Source organism: Halichoerus grypus, chromosome 5 (genome assembly GCF_964656455.1).
Source record: "Halichoerus grypus chromosome 5, mHalGry1.hap1.1, whole genome shotgun sequence".
In the NCBI taxonomy this organism is placed as follows: domain Eukaryota; kingdom Metazoa; phylum Chordata; class Mammalia; order Carnivora; family Phocidae; genus Halichoerus; species Halichoerus grypus.
Window position 1 is genome coordinate 93043014 of NC_135716.1, and position 15652 is coordinate 93058665.

The 15652-nt window shown below is 39.3% G+C and overlaps 1 protein-coding gene across 2 annotated transcripts in view; it reads left to right on the forward strand.

The window, feature by feature from the left end:
• Positions 1 to 15652, forward strand: part of TRIM33 (tripartite motif containing 33) — a 114267-nt gene that overhangs the window by 2319 nt on the left and 96296 nt on the right. The window lies entirely within an intron of this gene.

A 15652-nucleotide genomic window follows, 5' to 3' on the forward strand; every position in this document is an offset into this window, starting at 1 on the left:
ATTCAGGAACAGAAGCAGGTGTGTGTGGTGGAAGGAGAATATAATTTCAGTTATGGATGTTTTGGGTTTGAAATATGGAGACATAGAGGTAAGAGTGTTATGTTAGGAATAAGGATTTGATTGATGTTGAAGATACGAAGTGATAATGGGTGTATAGAAGGTGGATCATGGGTGTAACTGCTCATGGCCTCATGAGTATAGCAAGACGTGTGGGATTCAGTGTTCTTGTGGGAACCTGGATTAGGTGAGAGAGAGAACACAAGATGAAAATTGTGTTTGACTGATGTGGCTGAGGGACTTGAGGTTATGAAATTGGCTCTCTGATATTTATGCAGGAGAGAGAGAGTAATAGTCTGTGAATTCCCTCTTCATTTTCCATCCTTTGTTTTTGCACTAGGAGCAGTAAGTAGATGGGACTAAATATTGTCATTTTAAGATAATGTTGCTTTCCAACCAGTCACTGAAACAAATTAAGTCTGGAAGTCACCATATTTTTAGACAGGGAGTCTAGAAAATAATTTGTTAGTATTAGCTCCTGTATGTGTCCTTTGCTTTGCTCTTTAAAAAAGCAAGCATGCTATTCTAGAAGAACACTGGGTTTGGGGTCAAGGGACAGTTCTGCCACTTAACTGTTTTCTGTAAAGGAGGTTTATAATGTTTCTGCGCCTCAGTTTATTTCTAAAATGTATCTAATAGTCCTTTACTTACATCTCACTAAGTCAAATGAAGTAATAAATGTGAAAATACTTTTATAAACTGTGAAATGCTTTGCAAATGTAAGTATTATGGAACACTGGTTCCTTCTCTGGTCTAGGGAGCCATAACTGGTAACTTAAGTCAACATGTTAGGTGGTTTTGAAACAATGACAAATGCATTACCCTTCCTTCTAACTGGCCTTTTTTCTGTTCCTCTAACACACCAAAGTTATTCACACTTTTTAGCTGTTCCTTCTAGGTCAGTGGTTCTCCAAGTGTAGTTTCTGGACCAGCAGCACCAACATCATCTGTGATCTTGTTAGGAATGCAAATTCTTGGGCCCCACTCCAGACCTTCTGACCAGCCATCTGTTTTAACAAGTCCTCCAGGTGATTTTGATGCACGCTAAGTTTAAGTACTTTTCTTTAGGGAAGGGTTCCTCACTTCAGATGTTGCCTCCTCAGAAAGGCCTTCTCTGTCTCCCCTTTAAAAAAAAAAAAATTTAAGGCTTTATTTTTAGAGTAGTTTTAGGCTTATAGCAAAATTAAGAGGAAGAAATAGGGATTTCCCGTTTATCCCCAGCCCCCACACATGCACAGCCTCCCCCATTATGAATATCTCCCACCAGAGTAGTCCATTTGTCACAGTTGATGGACCTACATTGACCTATCATAATCAGCCAAAGTCCATAGTTGACATTAGTGCTCATTCTTAGTGTTTGTACATTCTGTGGGTTTGGACAAATGTATAATGACATGTATCCATCATTATAATACCATATAGAGTATTTTCATCACCCTAAAAACCCTGTGCCTTACTGTTCTTTTTAAAGTAGTCCTCCAGGTCACTCTCATTATCTTTTTTTCTTCATTGCACAGCTAAAATCTAAAATGTTTTGTTTTTCTTTACTCGTTTATCTGTTTCCTACTAGAATATTGTAGAGTGAATGTTCAATAAATATCTTTTGAATGAATAAGAATCATCTGGAGAACTTTTTAAAATGCCATTTGGGGAGTTTCAGAACCTCAGTTGATTTGGGGATGAAACTAGGACTCTCGTTTTTTTAAAAATTTTATTTATTCATTTATTTTAGAGCGTGCCCATGAGAGCAGGGGGAGGGGCAGAGGGAGAGAGGGAATCTCAAGTAGACTCCATGCGGAGTTGGATGCCCAGTGTAGGGCTCCATCTCATGACCCTGAGATCATGACCTGCGCTGAAATCAAGAGTCAGATGCTTAACAGACTGAGCCACCCAGGCACCCCGAGGAATCTCATTTTTAACAAGTACCTCATGTGACTCTGATTCTGGGACCTACTGTACTTTGAGAAACATGGATTTAGATATTTTGACAAGAAAGGCTGATCTATTTACTTTTGAAGTATTTGGAAAATCAAAATAGATAAATTAGTATTTGTTGAATCTCAACAGTAAGCTTTTAAAAGTGCTTTGTGATTTTTTAAAAATTCTGTTTCAGGTTGAGTTCAAATAGCTGTCAGTAGAGGGTGTGTATAGATCTGTAATGTATCAATAAAAATACAGATTTGTATTGATGCATCTGAACAAATTCTCAAATGACTTTTTTTTTTTTAAAGATTTTATTTGTTTATTTGACAGAGAGAGAGAGAGAGAGCACAAGTAGGCAGAGTGGTAGGCAGAGGGAGAAGCAGGCTTTCTGCTGAACAGGGAGCCGGATGTGGGGCTTGATCCCAGGACTCCAGGATCATGACCTGAGCCGAAGGCAGCCGCTCAACCGACTGAGCCACCCAGGCACCCCTCAAATGACTCTTGAAGGGGATGAGACTTTTATATAGTAGGGCACATCAAGACAGCATGGTGATATGCATGAACTGGATTGAGAGTAACTTGCATTGTGTTCTGCTCTTAATTGTCTGTGTAACCCTGGGTAAAGCACTCAGCAGCCTCTTCAGGTCTTCTGCAATATGAACAGTTTGAGTTCCTATCCTGTAAAATTCTATGATTGTATTGTCTTTTATGCCAACTTTTTATATCTACATAATTTTAATATTCTTATTTGTGGGAAGTGATGGAAGAATCAACATGGAAAAATTATTCTATTTCTGAATCTTCAGCTTATTGTGAAAAGTCTGAATGGCAACCTTAAATGGGGTAAGCGGGAGGGGATACCTCTGTCTGTAGTGTGAAGAGCACCTTATCACGATAGTTTTGTGTTTTATCACTGAGCATGGTGAGCCACTCTGGGGAGCCTTCTGTTTGAGCCCTTGGAAATTCTTGCTCTAAGAGTATATATATACTATATGGCAGTTTGCTAGTTCTGTGGCTTATCTATTTGGGATTTTTTTAGGCCCTTCTTTCTCTAATGACCTATTTACATAAACAAGCTTGAGTTTTTGAATGATAATATAGTCATCAGCAAGCAGTCATTAAAGATGTGTCAAAGAAAACTGAAACACTTTTGTGGTTGGTTAAGTGCTCTGTGGTTGGTTAAGTGCACACAATTCAAGACTCAGAGTACCTGAATTCATTTTTGAGCTCCACCATTTACTACTTGAATGTCTATGAATAAGTTACTTAACATCTGTAAATTGAGAATAATAATGACACCTACTTCATAATGTTCTTGTGAGGATTCAATGAGTTAATACATTGTAAAGTGCTTCATATAGTGCCTAATACGTGGTAAGACCCCCAAAACTATTATTTCTGTTGTCTTCCAATTGTCCCCCATTGTCTTTATGACTGCCTCTATTCAGTAAGCAGAAAGAAGAGGAAGTAGGATAAATCGTTGGTATTTTTCTAGGCTTTTCTGACATCTAGTGATGTATAGCACACCTGACAAAGTCATTTGCATTCCAGTCTCTCCAGCTACTTAAAAATTTATAGCGTGAAAACTTGTAAACTAATGTTGTAAGACCTAAGTCTTTACAAGGTCTACTATCTGTACATCAAAAATTTTAGAAGAATCTAACTGCTTTTTCTTTTTTTTTTTTAAAGATTTTATTTTGACAGAGAGAGACACAGTGAGAGAGGGAGCACAAGCAGGGGGAGTGGGAGAGGGAGAAGCAGGCTTCCCGCTGAGCAGAGAGCCCGATGCGGGGCTCGATCCCAGGACCCTGGGATCACGACCTGAGCCGAAGGCAGATGCTTAACGATGGAGCCACCCAGGCGCACCTGCTTTTTATTTCTTTACCTATATTCTTAGCAGACCTAAGTGGGAATACCTTAAAGTAGTGATTCTCAAAGTTGGTCCTTAGAACCTTGGGGGGATTACTCTGATATGCCTTCAGACATTGGCAAAGTTAAAACTGTTTTCTTTCTTTCTTTCTTTCTTTTTTTTTTAAGATTTTATTTATTTATTTGACAGAGAGAGACACAGTGAGAGAGGGAACACAAGCAGGGGGAGTGGGAGAGGGAGAAGCAGGCTTCCCACTGAGCAGGGAGCCCGATGCGCGGCTTGATCCCAGGACCCTGGGATCATGACCTGAACCAAAGGCAGACACCCAACAACTGAGCCACCTGGGTGCCCCAGAACTGTTTTCACAATAATACTTACTCATTATTTGCCGTATTCACTGTTTTGATGTCTATATTAGTGATGCAAAAGCAGTGATGTGTAAAACTGCTGGCACCTTAGCAGGGATTAAGATAGTGCCTCCAAACCATAGTAAATGTCATTGTATCTTTACCACCATACAGAGTAAAAACAGACACAACAGCGAAAAACATGCTAGTTTCATTTTGTCTTTGATGAAGCATTAGGACACTATTTTATTAAATCTTGATTTTTAATAATTCTGTGTGATGAAATGGGAAATGTGCATAAAATGCTTCTGGTGCAGATTGAAGTATAAGAAGTACTTGTGCAGTTGTTTGAATTCCAAGCTGAATTAGCTTCTTTATTTTCGTAGAAAATAACTTTTACTTGAGACAATGATTGACCAACTATGGTTTTCAGACATGTGTGTTTGATAGCCATTTTCTCAGAAATGAATGAATTGAACCTGTCAATTCAAGGAAAACAACTGACATATGTCGCCAATGATAAAAATTGAGCTTTTCAATGAAAAGTAGAATTTTGGAAAAAGCTTGTATGTGCAACTGTGAGTTTGATAGCTTCTCAGTATTTAAAGGCTTTTCTGATGAGATTGGTAGGTGTATCAAAGTATCAAAAAATTTTTTTAAAGATTTTTATTTATTTATTTGACACAGAGAGAGAGAGAAAGAGAGCACAAGCAGGGGGAGCGGCAGGGAGAGGGAGAAGCAGGCTCCCTGCCGAGCACCTGGGATCGGACCCTGGGATCATGACCTGGGATCATGACCTGAGCCGAAGGCAGATGCTTAACCGACTGAGCCACCCAGGCACCATCAAATTTTTTTTGATAGTGTGCAAGGAAATGTCAACACAGTGAACCGGTATTTTCCAAATGACCAGTTGACCAATGCAATGCATTATGTTACAAAATCATGCATAGCAAAGGGATTCAAAGTGTAAAACAGACCAGTAGATTTTAATGTAAGGGAGTAAAGTTAATATGGTTTGAAATTCCACATTTCTACTGACATTTAAGAAATAAATACACTTTAGGGGCGCCTGGGTGGCTCAGTCAGTTAAGCATCTTAGGCTTCCAACTCTTGATTTTGGTTCAGGTCATTATCTCAGAGTTATGAGATTGAGCCCCATGTCTGGCTCCAAGCTGTGTGTGGAGCCTGCTTAAGATTCTCTTTCCCTCTGCCCCTCCCCACCCTTCTGCTCGTGCACACACTCTCTCACTCTCAAAAAAGAAAAGAAATAAATTATATATATATCTCTCTCTCTCCACTTTATATATACGTATAGATACAGTTTACATACACATATATATATATTTATATACGTATATATACACATTTTAAAAATTTTAAGTAGTCTCCATGCCCAGCATGAGCTCACACTCGTGACACTGAGATTAAGAATCACATGCTCTGGGCACCTTGGTGGCTCAGTTGGTTAAGCGTCTGTCTTCGGCTCAGGTCATGATGTCAGGGTCCTGGGATCAAGCCCCATATTGGGCTCCCTGCTCCATGGGGGGCCTGCTGCTCCCTGTCCTTCTGCCTGCTGCTCCCCCTGCATGTGCTCTGTCAAATAAATAAATAAAATTGTAAAAAAAAGAATCACATGCTTTGCCAACTGAGCCAGCCAGGTGCCCCGACTCTTTATATTTTTGTATTATAATCAAAGAATATCCACACTGTTGGGGTGCCTGGGTGGCTCAGTCGTTAAGCGTCTGCCTTTGGCTCAGGTCATGATCCCAGGGTCCTGGGATTGAGTCCCGCATCAGGCTCCCTGCTCCGCCGGAAGCCTGCTTCTCCCTCTCGCTATCCCCCTGCTTGTGTTCCTGTTCTCTCTCTCTCTCTCTCTCTCTGTCAAATAAATAAAATCTTAAAAAAAAAAAAAAAAGAATATCCACACTGTTGTTTGAAGGGCCATTAAAATAGTCTTCCCTTTTTTAAAATACATAGCTGTTCTCTTCGTATTCTTCAACAAAACAGTCTGTCACAACAGATTAAATGCAAAAGCATACATTCAGGGATCTGAATATATTAATTAAACTGGACATTAAAGAGATTTAAAAAATGTAAAAGCAATGCCACCCTTAATTAAAACCTTTTTGTTTTGGAAAATATAGTTATTTCTCATAAAAATGTTGTTTAAACATGCAGTGGTTTTATTTTTAAATGAACTAATAGACCATTTATTTATTTTTTTTTTTTTAAGATTTTTATTTTTGAAAGAGGGAGAGAGAAAGCACGTGAGCAGGGGGAGGGGCTGAGGGAGAGTATCCTTGGTGAGCGTGGAGCCCACCTTGGGGCTCGATCCCACGACCCTGAGATCATGACCTGAACTGAAATCAGAGTCAGTCGCTTAACCGACTGAGCCACCCAGGCGCCCCTAGACCATTTATTTTTAATAAAAGAAAGTGAATTATTATCAACTATTACAATATTAACATTTTAAAATTATGAATTTTTATTTCTAATATTGTACATATTGATGGATAAAACCCATCTAAACAAAAGCTCTGTGAGGTCCTCAGTAATTTAATAGTGTAAGACGGATCCTGAGACCAAAAAAAGACATAAAATGATAATGCAGTTGCTGGGAAGAATGTCAGATCATAGGATAGTGGAAGGTGGCAAATTCATATGTTTATACGGAATAACTGAAGTTGACATTTTTTAAATAGCTCACTGTAAGTCTGCTGATTTTATTTTATTTTTTCATATTTATGACTGGTTGACTGAGATCTATCACTTTACTTTCCTGAGGACAGGTTCAGAGTTTGGGCTCATGGTGTTTGATACATTAACCTATGTCTCTTTTGTGGCCACAAACTGAAACTCTGTCCCTAGCCAGCTTCTAGAATGGACATTGGTCCCAAAGGGAAGTGAGGGGAAAAAAAAAAAGCCATGGATTGAATGAATATTAAATGTATCATTTTTAGAAAAATATTTAAAGCCTGTGCCTTAGTGATAGGTAAATAGCAGGAATTATGTGGTACTAAGGAGTAATACTTTTTGAATGCTTATTATATGCAATTTATGTTGCTGCTTTTGTGAATTATTTGTATGCCTTCTATTTTGGTGTTCTTTAACTTGCTCACATTTAAAAAATTTTTTGATTTACAAGGATTTTGATAAGTTCTGCATACTGATCCTTGGTTGGTTATGTAAGTTGAAGATTTATTCTAAGCCTACTATGGCTTGGTGTAGTAGCCAGCCTCCAAGAGGGCCCCAGTGTTCCTCTCTCCTGGTTTTCCCACTCTTCTAGAGTCTCTACTACAGTGACTTGGAACTGGTCTGGGTAACCAAGAGAATACAGGAGAATTAAATAGTGACTTCTGAAGCTAGATTATTAAAGGTACACAGCCTTTTCCTTGTTCTAGATGAAAACAGTTGCCACTGTAGCAATCCTGTAAAGAGGCCCAAGTAGAGAGGAACTGAGGCCTTCTGCCAACATCCAGCACCGACTTGCTAGTCATGTGAATGAGCCACTTTGGAGGTGGATTCTCTAGCATGGTCAGGTTTTCAGATGACTGCAGTTTTGGCTCACATATTACTGCAGCAGCCTTTTTAGAGGCACTGAGCCAGAACTACTTGCCAAGTCACTCCCAAATTCCTGACTCAAAGAAAACTCGAGATAATGTATTGTTTTAAGCCACTAAGTTCGAGGGTAATTTGTTATGCAGCAATAAATAACTAATACACTTGACTTTTTTCCCTCTATTTTTTCCCTTTTACTATAGCTTTATGATAAGCAATAAACTTTGTTATTCATTTAGGTAATTTCACTCTCTTCCACATACACCTTGTTCATCTTCAAGATGATCTTCACTGATGTTGACTTTTTGCTCTTACACATTTAAAAAAAAATTACTTAGTTTTAGAGAGACAGACACACACACACAGCAAGCAGGGAGGGGTAGAGGAGGAGGGAGAGGGAGTAAGAATCTGAAGCAGACTGCTGAGCTAAGAGCCTGACATGGGGCTGGATGTAGTGACCCCAAGATCATGACCTGAACCGAATCCAAGAGTGGGATGCTTAACTGACTGAGCCACCCAGGCACCCTGCTCTTACACATTTTAGAATCATGTAAAAGTTCATTTAAAATTTTGTTAGCATTTTTGGGACACCTGGGTGGCTCCGTTGGTTAAGCATCTGATTTCGGCTCAGGTCATGATCTCAGGGTTCTGGGTTAGAGCCCTGCGTCAGGCTCCTTGCTCAGTGGGGAGCCTGCTTCTCCCTCTGCCTGCCCTTCCCCCTGCTTGTGCTCTCTCTCTCTCTCTCTCTGACAAATAAACAAAATCTTTTTAAAAAATTTGTCAACATTTTAGTTGGAATTCCTTTGAATATACACATCTTTCTTGATCTGTGATGGGATTACATCCTGATAAACCCATTGTAAATTGAAAACATCCTAAGTTGAAAATACATTAATACACCTAACTTACTGTGTATTACAGCCTAGCCTAGCCTACCTTAAATGTGCTCAGAACACTTAACGTTAGTCTTTAGGTGGGCAAAATCATCTAACACAAAACCTAATTTATAATAAAGTGTTGAATAGATCATGTAATTTATTGAATGCTGTGCTGAAAGTGAAAAATCAGAATGGTTATATGGGTATAGATGATTTTTTTTTAAAGATTTTATTTATTAAAAAAAAAAAAGATTTTATTTATTTATTTGACAGAGAGAGACACAGCGAGAGAGGAAACACAGCAGGGGGAGTGGGAGAGGGAGAAGCAGGCTTCCTGCCGATCAGGTAGCCTGATGCGGGGCTCGATCCCAGGACTCTGGGATCATGACCTGAGCCGAAGGCGGATGCTTAACGACTGAGCCACCCAGGCACCCCTAGAATGATAATTTTTTAAAGATTTTATTTATTTATTAGCACAAGCAGGGGGAGCGGCAGGCAGAGGGAGAGGGAGAAGCAGGTTCCCCACGGAATAGGGAGCCTGATGCGGGGCTCAATCTCAGGACCCTGGGATCATGACCTGAGCCAAAGGCAGATGCTTAACCAGATGAGCCACCCAGATGCCCCGGGTATACAATGATTTTAAATGTATTGGTTTACCCTCATAATCATGTAGCTAATGGGGAGCTCTGGCTCGCTGCTGCTCCCAGCATCATGAGAATAGGTACTGCATATCATCTGCCTGGGGAAATATCAAAATTCCCGAATTCAAAGTATGGTTTTTCCTGAATACATATCACTTTCACACCATTGGAAAGTTGGAAAATAGTAAGTCGAACCATTGTAAGTCAGGGATCATCTGTATAGATTAATTAGGGAGAAAATGCTATCTTCATAATATGGTGTCTGTCTATTCATAAACATTGAATGCCTTTCCATTAGCTATAATCTTCTGTGTTTTTGAATATTATATAGGTTTTTTTTTTTTTCCGGAGAGGTTTTTCACATCTTTGAGTTATTCCTGTATACTTTATATATCTTTTACTGTAAACAGGTTCCCTTAAAATACATTTAACTGCGTTTGCTTTGTAGTTTTTTCATTTTACTTTTTATTTTTAGAGTACCAAAAGTATTCTGATTTCATATTTATATTTGATAATTCCGTTATGTGAAGTTCTTGAGGTCTTATTTTACTACTACTTGGTTCTTCTTACTCTTGATCATAGTAGGTGGTGTCTACCAGTGTTTTATAGTTTGGGATTGTGAGCATGTTTACTAGGGCTTTATTTATGAAACTTGCCAGACCTGGTTTGTGGGAACCAGCCTCCAAAGAGTATTTTGCCTTTGCTTCTGTGAGGTGCCACCAGTGCAAAATCACAAGTTAATTTTTAGTTTGGCATTTCTTAGAACTGCCAGATGTGATTTAGGGTGTACTTTACTTTATAGGCTTACCTGTGTTTGGAAGTTCTCAGGAGAAAATTTTCCTTCCTTTGAACCCAGGCAGTGACCATTTTTTTCCTCGTTATTGGTCAGATTTATTTTATTTTATTTTTTAAAGATTTTATTTATTTGAGTGAGAGTGATCGAGAGGGAGAGCCCACATGAGCAGGGGCAGAGGGAGAAGCAGACTCCCCGCTGAGCAGGGAGCCCGACACGGGTCTCGATCCCAGGACCCTGGGATCATGACGTGAGCTGAAGGCAGATGCCCAACCGACTGAGCCATCAAGGTGCTCCAAGATTTATTTTTTTAAAATATTTTACTGTTATTTGCTTATGCACCTTTCCAACTAAGGGTATAATCCTTCAAGCCTACTTTATGAAGATGTGTCTTGGTTCTAATTACTTTACACATGCCCTAGCCTCTCGTGTTTTCCCCATTCTTTGTTTATTCCGTTTTTTCATCTTAAAAAAGAGTAGTTGAGAATAGGGGTGCCTGGGTGGCTCAGATGGTTAAGCATCTGCCTTCGGCTTGGGTCATGATCCCAAGGTCCTGGGATTGAGCCCCATGTCCAGCTCCTGGCTCAGCGGGGAGCCTGCTTCTCCCTCTGCCTCTCCCCCTGCTCATGCTCTCTCTCTCTCTCTCTATTTCTGTGTCTCGAATGAATAAATAAAATCTTTAAAAAAAAAAAAAAAGAGTAGTTGAGAATAAAATTTTTGAGCCTTTGCTTTTTTTTTTTTTAAAGAGATTTTATTTTTAAGTGATCTCTACACCCAACGTAAGGCTTGAACCCACAACCCCAAGATCAAGAGTTGCACCCTCCACCAGCTGAGCCATCCAGGTGCTCTGAGCCTTTGCATTTTTTTTTTTTTTTTAAGAATTACCTATTTGAGACAGAGAGAGAGAGAGAGAGAGAGAGAGAATAAGGGGAGGGGCAGAAGGAGAGGGAGAAAGAGAATCTCAAACAGACTCCCTGCTGAGCATGTAGCCCAGTGCAGGGCTGGATCTCAAGACCCTGAGATCATGACCTGAGCCAAAACCAAGAGTTGGACGCCCAACTAACTAAGCCACCCATGTGCCCCCCTGACCTTTGCATTTTTGATGTTCTCTTTTATTTTATTTTTTTTAAAGATTTTATGTATTTATTTGACAGGGAGAAAGGGCGGGCACAAGCAGGGGGAGCAGCAGGCAGAGGGAGAGGGAGAAGCAGGCTTCCCGCTGAGCAGGGAGCCCGATGCAGGACTCAGTCCCAGGACTCTGGGATCGTGACCTGAGCCGAAGGCAGATGCTTAACCAGCTGAGCTACCCAGGCGCCCCGATGTTCTTTTTATTTTATTTTTCTACTTACATGGTAGCTTGACTAGATACGGAATTTTAGGTTAAAACATGTTTTCTTCTCAGAACATTGAAGATACCCCTTTTCCAGTGTCTTAAAGAAATCACTGTTGCTGATACTGGTCTGATTTTGCTTCTTTGTATGACCCCAGTTGGGCTTTGTTTGTTTTATTTACCTCTTCCTGGAACTTTTTAAGATTTAAACCAAAAAAAAAAAAAAAAAATTAAAAAATTTTAAGTAATCTCTATACCCAATATGGGGCTTGAACTCATGACCCCTAGATCAAGAGTTATATGCTCCACCAATGGTGCTCTTCTGGAACCTTTTAATATCTTTATCCTTGTTCTTTTTTAAAAAATTTTATTATTTTTTTTAAGATTTTAATCATTTGAGAGAGAGACAGAGAGCACAAGCAGCGGGGGAAGGCAGAGGGAGAAGCAGACTCCCTGTAGAGCAGGGAGCCCGATGCGGGGCTTGATCCTAGGACCCTGGGACCGTGACCTGAGCCAAAGGCAGACGCTTAACCGACTGAGCCACCCAGGCGCCCCTATCCTTGTTCTTAAATACAGTGTTGTGCCTCTGTTGATTTTTTCCCCCCCTTTCATTCTTTTTTAAAAGTTTACTGTGCTTTTTCTATTAGTCTTGTAATCTTTATTTATAGTAACAAAATTTTAAGCTTTAAATGTTTTTTTTATAAGATCCCTCCTTTTCCTCTCCCTCTACTCTTTCTGGAACTGTACTGTTTGGGTGTTAGCCTTTGAGGGGTCACACTCTCTCCTGTCTTTTTTCTTAGGTTTTCCTTCTCTTTGTTTCCTTCTTCAACTGATGTTCTGAAAGACCTCCTTGACTTTATTTTCTAACTGTTCCTTGATATCTTGACCTTTTTGTCTTGGAGGCTTCTTCAGATCTATTTTTTTTAATTATTATTATTATGTTATGTTAATCACCATACATTACAGCATTAGTTTTTGATGTAGTGTTCCATGATTCATTGTTTGCGTATAACACCCAGTGCTCCATGCAGAATGTGCCCTCCTTAATACCCATCACCAGGCTAACCCATCCCCCCACCCCTCTCCCCTCTAGAACCCTCAGTTTGTTTTTCAGAGTCCATCGTCTCTCATGGTTCGTCTTGGAGGCTTCTTCAAACAGTGGATGATCCTTGGTTCTCTTCCTGCTTGAGTGAGGCACTACAATTCTGATTGAGGGTTTTGTGCTTGTTAATTGTTGGACTTCACTTTAGACCAAGGGCACTTTAGACCAAGGTTTGGCAAACTATGGCCGATGGGCCAAATGTAGCCTGCTGCCTGTTTTTATATGACTGATGAGGTAAGAATGATTTTTACATTTTTATTTTTATTGTTTTTAAGATTTTATTTATTTGAGAGAGAGAGAATGAGACATAGAGAGCACGAGAGGGGAAGAGGGTCAGAGGGAGAAGCAGACTCCCTGCTGAGCAGGAAGCCCGATGTGGGACTTGATCCTGGGACTCCAGGATCATGACCTGAGCTGAAGGCAGTCGCTTAACCAACTGAGCCACCCAGGCGCCCTTACATTTTTAAATGGTTGCAAAAAATCAAAAGAATATTTTGTGACATGTGAAAGGTATATGAAGTTCGAGTTTGTGTTTATAAATAAAGTATTTGGAACACAGCTATGTCCGTTCATGTATTTTCTGACTGCTTTCATGCTACAGTGGCAAATGACTAGTTGTGACAAAGACTACATGGACTCATTGCTTTGTGCTTCTGTGTGGTGCACTACAAATTGCAGTGATGCAGTTACAACTTGTTAGGCATATGTGTGGCTGTCGCACGACATTTCCAAAAAAAACCCATTTTAATTACGAGTGCTTACCTATCATTTCAAACGAGAAAAGTGGATTTCAAATGTCATACTTTGAAGACACAGTAGAGTGTGGGTTATTTCGTTCCCAATTAGATGGCAAAGTGTTTATTATACATTTCTACTGTAGCTCAACTAAAAGAGTACATATGTGGACAGAAGCAGACTAAGTACTTGTCATGACATTTTCCCAACTCACAGGAAAGCAATGGATGGGGAAATCAGAAAATTTAAAATGGAATATCTTATCATGGCAGAATTTCTTAAAAAAAAATGAGGGGCACCTGGGTGGCTCAGTCAGTTAAGTGTCTGCCTTCTGCTCAGGTCATAATCTCAGGGTTCTGGGATCGAGCCCCATGTCGGGCTCCCTGCTCGGCGGGGAGCCTGCTTCTCTCTCTCCCTCTGCCGCTCTCCCTCCTTGTGCTTGCACACGCGTGCGCTCTCTCTGACAAATAAATAAAATCTTAAAAAATAAATAAATAAAACAATGAAACCAAGGTAGGTTTGTGAGTGTTTATTGGTTAGCCAGGCAAGGAAATCCCTTTACTTATGGCAGGTTAATTAAATCCTCCCCGTTAAGCAAAATGGTAACTTCCAAAAAGAATTTTGTTAATTCTTTACACCTGTATTACAAAAACTTTACTCAGGTTTCTTTACTGTTTACTAAATAGTGCTAAGTTTATTAAATTCCCTTATTTTTATTATATTTTGAATTTTGTGAATAAAAATTGTGGAAATTTATTTTCTTTTGTTACATAAGTATCTACATAGTATCCCTGATATTGTCTCTTTGCCTGCAAAACGGAACATATTTACTATGCCTTCTGATTTCACGTCCCACATTTGAATTTGGGAAGTTTTAGGCATTGGTTATGGGGTTGGGTTTGAAGGAGTGTGGTATGTACAGCTTGACCTGTTGTCCACAATGGGTTTGGAAGAATGAGAATTTCCAGCTTTCTTCTTCTAACATCACAAATAACTGCTAGAATTAAGAATTTTGGACCAGTCTGACCTGTTATCCCATTTGAGTTTATTGATAGAATGCTAATATCCAAATATATGCAGATTATTTTTCTAGTCATGGAGGAATGACTTAAAAACTAATCTTCACATAAATACTTACGCAAAAAACTAATGTCACTCAGAAGATCTCCACCAGGTTTCCATCGGGAATAGAGCAGACATGAGGGTAGGGAACTTAGAATCATTTCACTGTATTAGTATGCTTATGAGCCTGAAGTAAGTCTGAAGAGTTGACTATAATGATTAGGAGAGAGCATTTTAGCTGTCCTCTTCAAATATGAAATTCTATTTTCAGTTAAGCATCACTTTGTGTTGTGAGGTATATAAAACAGATATATGAAATGAACCTTGATGGCAGGAGAGAATTACATATGAATAAGTTTATTTGAACCTGACTAGACTTCCTGTGCCTTATCTATAAAATAATGTCATCTTCAAGTTAAACCTTTTTGTTAGGGATGCTTCAGTGGCTCAGTTGGTTGAGCGTCTGACTCTTGATTCTGTCTCAGGTCATGATCTCCGCTCAGGTCGTGATCTCAGGGTTGTGAGATCGAGCCCCACATTGGGCTTCCAGGTCCGTGCGTAGTCTGCTTGTGCCTCTCCCTGTGCTCCTCCCCTTGCTTGCATGCGTGCGCTCTCCCCCTCTCTCAGATAAATAAAATCTTAAAAAAAAAACAAACTTCTTCATGTTACCTTATTCGCTTATAAAAATTTTCAGGTAATATTCTCAAAAATTTTTTTTAAACAAATGAGGCTACCGAGGCAGAGATGTAAGGTTATACATAAATGTGGCTCTCCCATATGTAGATAATAGCACAGCCTCAGATAGATGACTTTGGGGGCCAGGCAGATAACTAGTGTAAGACATGGAGTATCAAAGCATGCCAGCCTATAAACAGTAAAATTTGAATTTAAAATAAATTTATCCTGGCCAAATAATACCAGATAAGCTGTCAGTCTTCTACTTTTGTCCTAACGTAGAATCTGATTAGTCACTTTTGAGTTGGATATAATTAATTTATAATTAGTTTGACTTCATAATTTTGAAAGCTTAAGTTTAAGTACTTACATAAAGTTTGCCTTTGGAGTATTATCAGTAAGCTATGTTGTAATATTTTAATATGATTTAAACATCATTAGAATGATCAACACTGTTTTTACTATCTAGTTAGACAAGAGACAAATGCAAGAGAATTTTCAAATTCTGAATTGTGTAGTCAGATTTGGTAAGTTGATTGAAGTGCTGAATAAATGGTGATTAGCAAGTTCACCAAAGCCTATTTAACCTATGACATAGGTACCTTCAGAATTTTACTAATTCTGTACCAAACTAGATTATAATATACTTATGAAATTTACCTACCTATTCTTCCCACCCCC